Consider the following 12330-nt stretch of genomic DNA (forward strand, 5'->3'; position numbering starts at 1 on the left):
TCTCTCTCTGTCTCTCTCTCTCTCTCTCTCTCTCTCTCTCTCTCTGTAATGTGCTTTGTGTGGGTGGTCTTCAAAATTCATTTCAGTTAACTTTCTTAAGTGCCAGTAGTTATTAAATGACTATAGGTTCCAGTCACTGTGTCAGGTGCTGGGGGTATGAGGACAGAGATGAAATGGTCCCTGCCCTCAAGGAGCTACGATACATTCTATTGGAACAAAACAACATAAAAATACAGAAAATGAAATACCAAGTATGAACAAACATCTAGGGTAGAACACTGGGCACTGGAGGGATTGGGATAGACTCCCTGTAAGAAGTAGAAGTCGAGCAGAGCTTTGAAAGAAGCTTTGAATAGTATGGGGCATTCCTGCAAGGTGCCACAGAATGAATGTAGAGCAACAAAAATAAAGGGGTAAAACAATTGTGCCCCAAGATAACTTGAGAGGACCTCGGGAAAGACAGGACCTCCAGAGGCTGAGGTTTGTCTAAGTGAAGAGCAAACATCTCCAAGGCCGACTGCTGAATCAGCAAATGGCAGGTCCGGGGACAGCTAGGTCAGGAAGCAGGCTAGTTCACCTCATGGCCTGCTGAACTTTCACATGACCCATCACAAAACTCTTTTATTTTTTTCTTCCAAAAATGGAGGCCCTGACTCCACCAAACTGTTTGGAAAGAAAATAGAACAGAAGCAGATGAGAAATTACATTGTGTAGTAGAAAGTACATGAATCTGGAGTGAGAAGAACCTGGGCTCCAATTCCAGCCTGGCTTTTTACAGTCGGTATGAAATTCAGCTAAATCATTTAATCTCACTCTTGTCTTCTATAAAATGACGGCTTTGGACGGGATCAAAACTTGGCAAACTATGACCTACAGGCCAAATGTGGGCTGTTGCTTGCTCCCTCTTGGTCTAGAAGCTCACTTTCTAGATTAAATGTCAGTGCTTTAATATTCCCAAATCACCTTAATATATGTTATTTCATTTGAACTTTTTACCATAGCCTTTTGAGGAAAGTAACATGCCAGTAAATGTCAGAGGCAGAATTCAAACTCAGACCTTTCTGACTTCAAGTCCTATATTCTTCTCATGATGTCAAACAACCTCTAAATTCTATAAATTTAAAAGAAAAGGCTGGGTTAGGACTAACATAGAATGAGAAAACTGGACAGATTCTTTGAAATTAAGTAATCTAGGGATTTTATTTTACAGATTGAGAAAGTGAGGTCCAAAGAGTATAATACTTGGTACATGCTTATTATCTGATTGAGTCACTGGCTGAAAAAGGCATAAACAAAGTATTGTGCTCAAGATTCTAGAGTAACTTAATGACTGAACTGGGACTAGACCCCAGGTCTTTTGATTCCTGGCCTAATAATACTATTTTAACTACCCCCACACTACTTGGAGCAGCTGAATGTTTCATTGGATAGAGTGCTGGGCCTGGAATACAGAAAACCTGAGTTAAAATCTGGCCTCAGACACTTATTGGCTGTATGACCAGTAATGTATGACTGCAAGTCACTTAACCTCTGTTTGCCTAAATTCACTGGAGAAGGAAATGGCAAACCACTCCAGTATCTTTGCCTAGAAAGCTCCATGGACAATAGTTGTGTGCTGTGGTCCTCAGGGTCATGAAAACATGACTAAATAGCTAGAACCCATGCCTTTTGACTACTATTTCTTAGTGGAGGCTTTAAAATTCAGAGGCAAAATTTAAAAAGGCAGTGTTTTAAAATTTAAAAACATTAATTCCTTAAAAAAATCTCTATTAGAATTTCCCCAATGCCATAGTATTTCCACAGTTTCTTCCATTTCCTTGCATCTCAAGTTGAATTTTGATTTTGAAATATTTTTCATCTTTTATGCACGTCTGAAGCTTTTCACATTCTACTTATATAATATTTTGGGAAAATATTTTATTTTATATTTTTTGTAAATAGTATTTTATTTTTTCCAATTACATGTAAAGAGTTTTCAACATTCATTTTTTATAAGATTTTGAGTTTGTTTTTTTCTCTCTCCTTTTCCTATCCCCCTCCCCAATATGGCAAGCAATCTGATATAGGTTATACATGTGCAATCATGTAAACGTATTTCCTCATTAGTCACAATGTGAAAAAAGAAATAGAACAAAAGGGAAAAGCCACAAAAACAACAAAAAAAGTGAAAACAGTATGTTTTGATCTGTATTCAGATTCTGTAATTCTTTCTCTGGATGTAGATAGCATTTTCCATCATGAGTCTTTTGGAATTGTATTGGACCATTCTATCACTGAGAAGAACTAAGTCAATCAGAGTTGGTCATCATACAATGTTGCTATTACTGTGTCCAATATTCTTCTGGTTCTTCTCATTTCAGTCAACATTAGTTCATGTAAGTCTTTCTAGGTTTTTCTGAAGTCTGCCTGCTCATCATTTCTTATAGCACAATAATATTCCATTGCATTCATATATCCCAACTTGTTCAGTCATTCCCTCAATTTTCAAAAATAGTTTATTTTCTTTTAGATTTTTATACCACTTAGTGAAAGTCACCAGAGGCAACTTTCACTTTAAAACACATGAGGCCTCTTTGAAAATGGATTCATGTTCTATGGCTTAAGAACATAGACACTATGAGTCCTCTTCTGGAGGCTAGGTTGAAGAAGTGTGTTTGGTTGAGAGTAAGGCTTTGCATTGGACTCTAGGGAATATTTGGAAGGGAAAGATGGTGGAGTTTCCTGTAAACACATTGGCAGAGATTGGTAGGCTAGAATCATAGAATAGAATTGTAAAGGACCTTACAGATTACCTAATCCAAGATGAAATCATGACTCAGAGGGGTTTGCCCAAGATCATACAAGTAGTAAAAAACAAGGTGGAACTAAATGCAAATTTCCTGAGGGCAGGAATTTTTTTTTGGTCTTGTATCTTTAGCACCTAGCTTAGTGCCTTGTATGTAGTAGCTACTTAACAAATGCTTGCTCAATTAAATTTAATTGAAACCCAGGTCTTCTGACTCACATTTCATCATGATTTCTGTTATACTACATTGCTTATATATTTGGGAAGTGAGTATGAAAAACAGGGAAGGGAAGCAATGCAGTGGGAAGGAGGACAGATACATGGTTTTGTTTTGTTTTAAGAATGGCTGTGGAGAAGAACCTAGAAAAGATTCATAAATTTAAAACATAGTTCTTGTAAAGAACCTGGTTCTCTACCTAAGGACAGGCTCGTGAAGGTCCAAAACAGTATGGAACAAGTAGGAGCAGTGTGGAAGAAACAAAGAGCCACTGGGTTGATTGTTGAGGAAATGCTGAAGCTATGATTTGCTTATTACAACAATACACAGGCTAATTTTTTATATGCTCTTTGACCCATTATACCTTCATCTTGGTACACTAGGGAAAATTATTTAAAGCCGAGATTTGGCACAAGTAGTCTTGAAAAGGTGGAGTAAAAAAGTACTCAATGTATAATATGAATCAGGGATAGGGTAGCTATTTATTTTCTGTAATAAGAGAAATGCTCAACAAAAAGGATCATAAGTATTCATTGATAAGACTTAAGCAACTAACATCTTACAACTTACAACTGCTGTTATGTTCTGTTGGGAAGGTAAGACATAAAACCATTGAAACAAAACATTTTGTGAGACTCTCAAATTAACATTTCACATTTTACCTTGGCTCTCTACTGTCCAAATGAGTACTTTCAGGTCTATGTGTTCTGGGAAGTAGGGCTAGGTCTGAGGCTGCCATATTCTGGTAGTATCCTCTTGATGTAGAAACTTCCCATAAACAGAAGAAAATAGGATGAAAAGAAATACATGGTAATCACAACTGTGAATGTGAATGGGAAGAATTCACCCATAAAACAGAAGTAGATAGCTGAATAGATTAGAAACCAGAATCTAACATTATGTTGTTTACAAGAAACACCTGTGAAACAGAAAGACAGACAGACACACACACATAATTAAAATAAAGGACTTGAGAAGAATCTATTATGCTTCAAATGAGGTTATAAAAAAAATGCAGGGGTAACAATCATGGCATCAGAAAAAGCCAAATTAAAAAAAATCCTAATAAAAAGAGAAAATTAGGAAAACTACATTTTGCTAAAAGGTACTATAGGGGGGTGGCTAGGTGGCACAGTGAATGGAGCACTGGCCCCGGAGTCAGGAGGACCCGAGGTCAAATTTGGCCTCAGATACTTAACACAAAAACTAGCCATGTGACCTTGGGCAAGTCATTTAAACCCAATTGCTCTCCAAGAAGCAAAAAAAAAAAATAAAAGGTACTATAGGAAATTAAGTAATATAAAAAATTTTACAGCATGTTTTTCTGATCAAGGCCTCATTTCTCAAAAAATACAGGCAATTGACTCAAATTTATATAAAAATATTATAAAAAAATAAGAACTATTCCCCAACTGACAAATGGTTGAATAGACAGTTTACAGATGAAGAAATCAAAGCTTTCTATAGTCATATGAAAAAATATTTTAAATTACTATTGGTTAGAGACATGCAAATCAAAACAACTCTAAGATATTACTTCATGCCTGTCAGATTGGCTAATATGGTTGTCTTTGTCCTTTGTTTTTGAAGAGGATCATTACATCAGGGAAATAATTACATGATTTGCAGTTGACTTTGATTTGAGTGAAGGAGGGGTATGCAAGGTCACCAGTCTCACTTTTTCCTCCAGAGCAATCTGGGTCTAGTGGCCAGATATTTATCAGGATGAGTGGAGATGGCCCAGGATGCAATGGGAGACCACAGGCCCTTTTAGGCTAAGGCCTTTTCAGGTTCTCACTTTGAGTTAGATAATGCCCATTCAGTGAATAGGCCTCTAAGAAGTGAGTCAAGGGATGACCCCTTTAATTATAAAAAAAGAAGAAGAAGAAATCAAACTGGGAGGTTTATGATCATGATGGAATACCATTATGCTATAAGAAATGATGAAGGAGGGTGGTTTCAGAAAAACCTGGGAAGGTCTACATGAATTGATGCAGAGTAAAATGAGCAGAACCAGATCATTGTATACAGTAACAGCAATATTGTAATGATGATTAACTTTGATAGATTTAGCCACTCTTTTCAATATAAAGATAGATCCAAGACAATTCTGCAGGACTCGATGAAAAATGCTATCCACCTCCAGAGAGAGAACTGGTGAACTCTGAGTGGAATCTGAATATATATTTTTTTCACTTAAAAAAAAAGAAACACCCCATGTTGCCATTGAGTTCTGAGGGATGGTCCAAAGATCTCCAGTCTCTTAAACTCATGAGATTGCCTCCAAGACTGGATCAGGATCTCTATTTGGTCACCTCTGATCAAAGAAGCAAAAAATTGAGGAGGCAGATAGAGGTCCAGGCTCAAATTCACATAGTTGAGGCCTCCTGCTCTAGTCCATGTAGGGAACATAGGGTGCATAAAGGAAAGTATTATGAGATAATCTCATAAAGTTAGTCTGGAGCCAGACTGTGAAAGACTAAAAGTCGAATAGAGGAGTTTGTATTTTATCTATGAGGCAGGAGGGGAACACTGAAATTTCCTGATCAGATTAATAACACGGTCAGATCTGGGGCTTAAAAATGTCAGTTCAGTAGAAGTGTGGAGGATCAATCAGAGTAAAGGAGATACAAACCAGGGAAACCATTTAGGAGCTTGTTACAATAACCCAGATAAGAAAACTTTGAAGTCGGGTAGTGGTCATATGAGTGTAGAGGAGCTGATAAAGCTTTTCATGAGACCACTCCTCCCCTAGAAGTTAGTATTGTCCCTCCCCCATTATCTTGTGTTTAGTTTTTGTGTGCTTTTTAGATACTTATTTTGTATATTCTTTTATATGTTCATGTTGTCTCCCCAGTTAGAACTTAAGCTTCTTGAGGGAAAGGACTACTTAATTTTTGTCTTTGTATCCTTTGTACCTAGCACAGTGCTGAGCACATGTTGGCATTGTTGTTCAGTCACATCAATCATGTCTCTTTGTTACACCTTTTTGGATTTTCTCGGCAACGATAGTGGGGAAGTTGGCCATTTCCTTTTCCAACTCATTTTATAGGTGAAGAAACTGAGGCAGACAGGGTGAAATGACTTGCCCAGGGTCACACAACTAGTTAGTGTCTGAGGCCAGATTTGAACTCAGAAAGATGAGTCTTCCTAACTCCAGGCCCAGCACTTTATGCACTGTGCCACTTTGAAACTAAGTGGGCATTTAATAAATGTTTGTTGATTGATTGAGACATTATGGAGGTTGAATCAATAAAAATTCACTACTGATGAGGAATGTGGTAGGGTGGAGTGCACTAGATGACCCCAAGCTCCCTTCCAGTTCTAAATCCTAATTCTAAAGATGTCTCCTGGGCTGGGAGGAGGAGCAAGACTCAACAGTGGTCTGCTATCCCTGGAAATGCTATGTAGCAAGTTGGCATGACAATTGGCATTGCACAGTTGTGGAGAAGTGCTCTATTTGCCAGGCTATTGCATGTCTTCCCAAGCTCCCTCCCAATCCTATGTTGTTTTTTTCTACCCAGGCATCCATTTTTGATGTCAGAAAATTAGATTAAATGTATATAACTTCACTGTATGCAATAAAGCTGAAAACTCAACCGTCTCTCCAGGGTTCATATTGCTCTGCAAGGATTTAACCAGAAGGCTAAAACACTGGGAAAAACATTTGCTGAGTAGAAGCCTGAAGTCTGCTATACCTCATCCAGGCTGAGCCTTATTACAATGAGCAGTAAGTCTAACACAGCTCCTCTGTGCATTGAAACCAAACAGTGAGCAGGCACTTCCCACTGCTCTCCCCATGCATTTTCAGCACAGAGAGACCAATTCCCTTCTTGTTTTAGGCTTAAGCAAAGGGATACAAGGTAGCAAGCAATTGGAGTCACTGGATATTGTGAGCCCAGGATGGAGGAATGAATTGGGTTCCGGGGGTTTTACTGAGGCTTTCTGTTTTAACAAAAGACATTTTCTGGGAATGTGGATGAATTTTTTTTTTGAGGGAAGGCAAGGCTGCCATTCAGTAGGATGTGACATTTTTATAAAAATCAATGGTTTAGAAACCGACCAGAAATGCAATGTACCACTTCCCTTTCCATTTCTTCAATAGCCTGCTGAGCTGGTTTTGAAAATTTTCCCACATGGCTGGTAGGTCTGCAGGGGGAAAGATGACCTTGGGGCTGTCCCTGGAGTAGCCAACATCCTCCAACGTTTAGCATGCAGCAGAAATTCCAGACCTGCAATTTCTCAGTTGAATTTGTGTGACTCCTGCGAAAATGGGTTTTCCCCTTCTGTTACCGATGTTTGTTTTTGCCTTTCAAATGGGCAGATTTCAAAGCCTTTAATAAGCATGAATTCACTAATCCTACAGACTTGTCAGTGAGGCGGAGGTAGAAGAACGGACTATGCAGGGCCTTATTTATGGACTGAGTTGAAACTTGTTCTTAGTCTGGTGGGGGCTGGGAAGCTTTTATCTCTGATAGCAGCAGCAGGATGATGGTGTTTTTATTTAACACTGGAAAACATTTAAAAGAACCAGCCACTAAATATTGATGCACAATCTAGGGAGAATGAGGTACATTCAACATTGAAGTCTAGCCAAAAAGAATAATAATAAATACCCGGCATTTTCTCCTCCTTATTCTTTAAAGTCCTTAAAATATGAAAGGATTAGCTTCTAAAGTTACAGATAGAGGGGGAGAGGAAAAAAGAGAAGAATATAAAAAGAATTTAATGAAAGCTACTGCACTGGGCTGGCACTTAATTCTCTCTCACAATAACAAGAGGAAAGCATAATGGAGATTGAACAGAGGAATCATTTACATAATAACTTTATAGCAACAGCTGTAATGAACAAATACAGGCATATGAGTTAATTCTGTGAAAGACTACCCTACAGAAGGGTTTGAAGAAAGAGGGAGAGAGAAAAGGAAATGAGGAAAAGTCTGAGAGTTGGAATTTTTTGTTTATATCCCAGATAGATTCTAAAATAGTTCAGAGTTTGTCATCACTGTGATTTAAGATATATGGAGCCATAAAGCAGGGTCATAGATTTAGTGCTGGGAAGAACCTTTAAGGCCATGAAGTCATTTTGTAGTTGAGGAACAGAGATCCAGAGTGGGGAAGTGACTTGCCCAAGGTCATCCAGGTAGCCAAACTGGAATTTGAACTGAGGTCCCCTGATTCCATAGCTGGCTTTCTTTCTGGAGTAGCTCTCTGCTATTTTAGGAGGAATCTGGTGAGATGACTTTTCAGACTTTTGGTCTAATTTCCCTCGTGTGGAGTTAGCAGGATGTTGTAAAGTCATGCACTATTTATCACTCAGGACATTCTTGGAGAATCGCTTGACCTATCAACATGCCAATATGGTATGGAGGTCTGAGAGTAATAGCTGGCATTTATGCAGTGCTTTAAGGTCTACAAAGCACAGTGTGTATGTTATCTTAGTTGATCCTCCCAATTACCCTGTGAGGTAGGTGCTATTAGTATTCCTTATTTTACAGATGGGGAAACTGAGGCAAGGAGAGGTTAAGTGACTTGCCTAGGGTGATATAGCTACTAAGTGTCTGAGTGGGATTTGAACTCAGATCTTCCTGACTCCAAGTCTGGCACTCATTCATTGCACCATCTAGCTAGCAGGAAATGCACTAGCTAGGCACAGAGTAGGGAAGGTAAGCCCAAGCAGAGGAGTAACCTTAAGATTCTATGACCATTTTGTCAGGAGGTAGGATGCCCTTATATTTAATGGTTCTTACCAGTCTATCAGAAGCTACATCAGACTCCTTTTATCTGATCCCTGCCCCCCCCCAATTTGGACAAATTCTAGGTATAATTTTGATATAGTTAAAGTCACACTGTGATGCCACCCCATTCTCTTTCCCAAGGACTGCTTATTTGCTCTTTGGAGCAGCTCACAACCCAGATTTTTGCCTTCATCCTTATCCTAACTTAGCCATTCTGTGTCCCTGTAGTATGAAAACTCCTGAGGACTTAGAATGTCTTTTTCCTTTTTGGAGGGGTGAAGGTAGGGCAATTGGGGTTAAGTGACTTGCCTGGGGTCACACGGATAGTTTTTTTTATGGTAAGTGTCTGAGGCTAGATTTGAACTCAGGTCCTCCAGACTCCAGGGCCAGTGCTTTATTCACTGCTCTACCTAGCAGCCCCCTGTCTTTTTTCTTTGTATCCCCAGCATTCAACACAATACCTGATATGTAGCAGAAGCTTAATAAATATTTGTTGCATTCATAAATGAATGTATTCTGTTCCCTCAGGGACTTCTAGTTAATCTTTCTTCTACCTTTGGTGTCCTGGGATACATTACTTTCCTTATCTGTGCCTCTGTTTCTCCATCTGAAAATTAGTAGTAAGACTAGATGACCACTGAGGCTCATGGAGCTCTAAATCTTGTGATAATATGAGAAAATTATCTGCATTAAGGTATTAATAAGAGTGTAGCATGCTAGGTAGGATAGACTCTTATCAGTAGAGGGATTCTTGACCTGAGAGTCAGGGATACTCAGACACCATGTGCATAAGGATGGGCAAATGATTTACCCTCAGTCAGTGCTCCTGGTAACTCTGTAAGACTAACTTTCAGACATATAGTTGACCTGTATCACTGAAGAAAATGATTATCACAGGAGTTTTCTACACTGTGGAAACCAATGCCATTTTTTAAAAGGGTGTTAATGCTGACATAATACTTTAATCATTGGTTCAGGTGAAAATGTAAAAGAAGTTGGTAATAACCTTCAGATGTTCTACCCCTCTTAGGCAATGCATTCGTGTTTTATGAAAATCCTTCAATGCTTTAATCCTAATGACTAATGTGCAAATTTCAGGCAGAAATTTTTGGGTGGTGGTAGGGATGATATGTTCTGGTGGAGAGAAAGGAAGAGATTTTAGTCTTTCAAGTTACTCCCATTAGACCCCTGCTTGCTATTCTGCCTAGCTCTAGAGACTGAGGCTGGCATGGGATAATCCTGCCTCCCCATGGCTGCTAGTCAGAGCTGGAGAAGATATCTTTGGGAGTTCTTCCCTGTAAAAATGGGGCAGTTGGCTGAGGAACTGGGGACAAGAATCTATTCACATTTAGAAACTATGCCTTTTATGGGAACAGTTTCCAAATACAGTGATGGTAAGTGTCCCCATTTTGTAGAATTATCTTGCTTGGTTAATAGTTTCCCCAGAGTCCCAAGAAATCCTGCTAGATCAACTACTATAGATCAACCTTTTCTCATTTTATTTGTAACTGTTCACTCTACTTGTGTTTGTTGTGAACTCATAATACTTTATATATCTACATATATAAATATCCATCCATTATATATTAAAGACATAATATTTATTGAGTGCCTTAAGTTTTGCAAAGTACTTTATATACATTATTTTATTTGATGAGTGACCACAGATAAGGAAACACACACACACCACACACACTCCCTTTCCATGGGTAAAAGGAAAAATTTGGACTAGAAGGCCTTTGAGGGACCTTCCATCTCTAGATAGATCCAGGATTCTATGATCATTAAAACAACCCTGTAATGTAGGCTCTATTATTATCTTCATTTTACATATGATGAAGTTAAGATACCTTGAGAGTCTAAGTAGCTTGTCTAGGTTCACAGAGTAAATAAAGTATGTGGTTCAGGATTCAAACCCAGTTCTTTAATGACTCCAAGTCCAGAATTCTATTCACTAGGTCACTTGCTATTAACTCAGGCATCAACAATTTCTCCAGGTTTTTTCTTTGAGACATCATAGGTGATCCCTTTGACTCATGGTTACCCTTATTCTTCCCTGACCTTTCTTAGTTCCTTCCTTTAGAGAAGCCAGTTTGGTGAATCATCTGCCATTGTTGATTGTAAAGGGCCCCATGGCATAGCCTAGTTCCCTCTATCATAGCTTATTCAGGCTTAGCAGGGCAGTGTCTAGAGAGGAGGTTGATTGACACTGCTCAAAAGAGCCCACCATGAAACCAGTTCACCAGAGCTTGGTAAACCTCTTCCCAGGCCCTCCTGGTCAGGCAGATTGTTAGCGAACTGGATCCAATTGAACTCGGCAGGCCCAATGAAGCTCAACAGGAGCTTTTTCGAGCTCACCCCTGAGACAATTGAAAAAGACTGAGCAAAGCTCCGCTCACTGTTGAGCTCTGGAGATGAATTCTCTGCTAATGACAAGCATCAGGGTAGCACACAGAGAAAACTGGGACAACTGGAGGGAGTACAGCCCTGCAGTAGGAAGAGAGTAGCTCATTTGTGATGCAGGAGGCAACCTCCAGGAAAGCTTTTTGCACTTACAGATATCTTCAGGCAGGTGAATAGGCTTTAACTGTGGTTATACTCTAAAGAATAGGTGATGCTCATATCATCTGGGGCAGAGGGATGAATTCTCTTATGAAATGCCAAGACTTTGGCAGGATTAAAAAAAAAAAACGCTTTTGCCACTCTCCTTCCGGGCCCACTGATAAGGGGCATCAGAAAGTGTGTGAGAAAATGCTCTGACAAATGTCTTACATTTTGTCTTCCCCATATTTAAAGGAATATTATTGGGTTCATAGATGTGGAATCAGAAGGGACTTTACAGGTCATCTGGTGCAGCTCCTTCATTTTACAGATGAGAAAACTGAGGCCCAAAGAGGTTAAGTAAAGTGGGGCCCAAAATAGGTGGGTGCTAGGTGCTTCGACTCCAAATATAACTCTGTCTACTGCACTTAGTAACACCCATTTGCAATTAGGAACTGTTCATTTTTTAAATTGGAAACTTATTTTACAATGACTAATATCAAGAGACTATCATGAGGTACAGCCAACATGGTGGAAAAAAAGGCATAGACTTGCCTGAGCTCTCCCAAATTACCCTTCAACCAACTTTACATATCACCTCAGTGAATTCTGGACTGGCAGAAGCCATAAAAGGATGAGATCCAAGACACTTAAAAAGATTGTGGGATCTCTGTCACTTGGGTAAAAGGGGAATACATCTCAGTGCAGGCTGTCTGGGCAAGCCAGAGGGAGTCCCCTAGCCCCAGCATAGGTCAGCAACTAGGGCCCCTATGCAGCAGGCCAGCAGCACAGTGGGTCAGATGTGAGACCTCCAGCCTATTGCAAAGCAGGTGAGCAGTCAGGCCTGGCAGGCCTGGTGGCCTTGGCACAGCAGGCCAGTGGTCAGACCCTTGGTCCCCAGCGCAAGAAGCTTGGTACAGTATCTCATGTACCCTAGGGGTAGAGCTCAACTTTAAAAGTCATGAAATGGGCTGGAAAATGAGCAAAAAAAACCCAACAACAAGAAAAACCCTGATCATAAAAGTTACTATGGCAACAGAGAGAATCAA

The sequence above is a fragment of the Petaurus breviceps genome, unplaced genomic scaffold (assembly GCF_028583685.1).
Source record: "Petaurus breviceps papuanus isolate PSGF00001 unplaced genomic scaffold, PetGlider_PUasm1.0 90784, whole genome shotgun sequence".
NCBI lineage: Eukaryota > Metazoa > Chordata > Mammalia > Diprotodontia > Petauridae > Petaurus > Petaurus breviceps.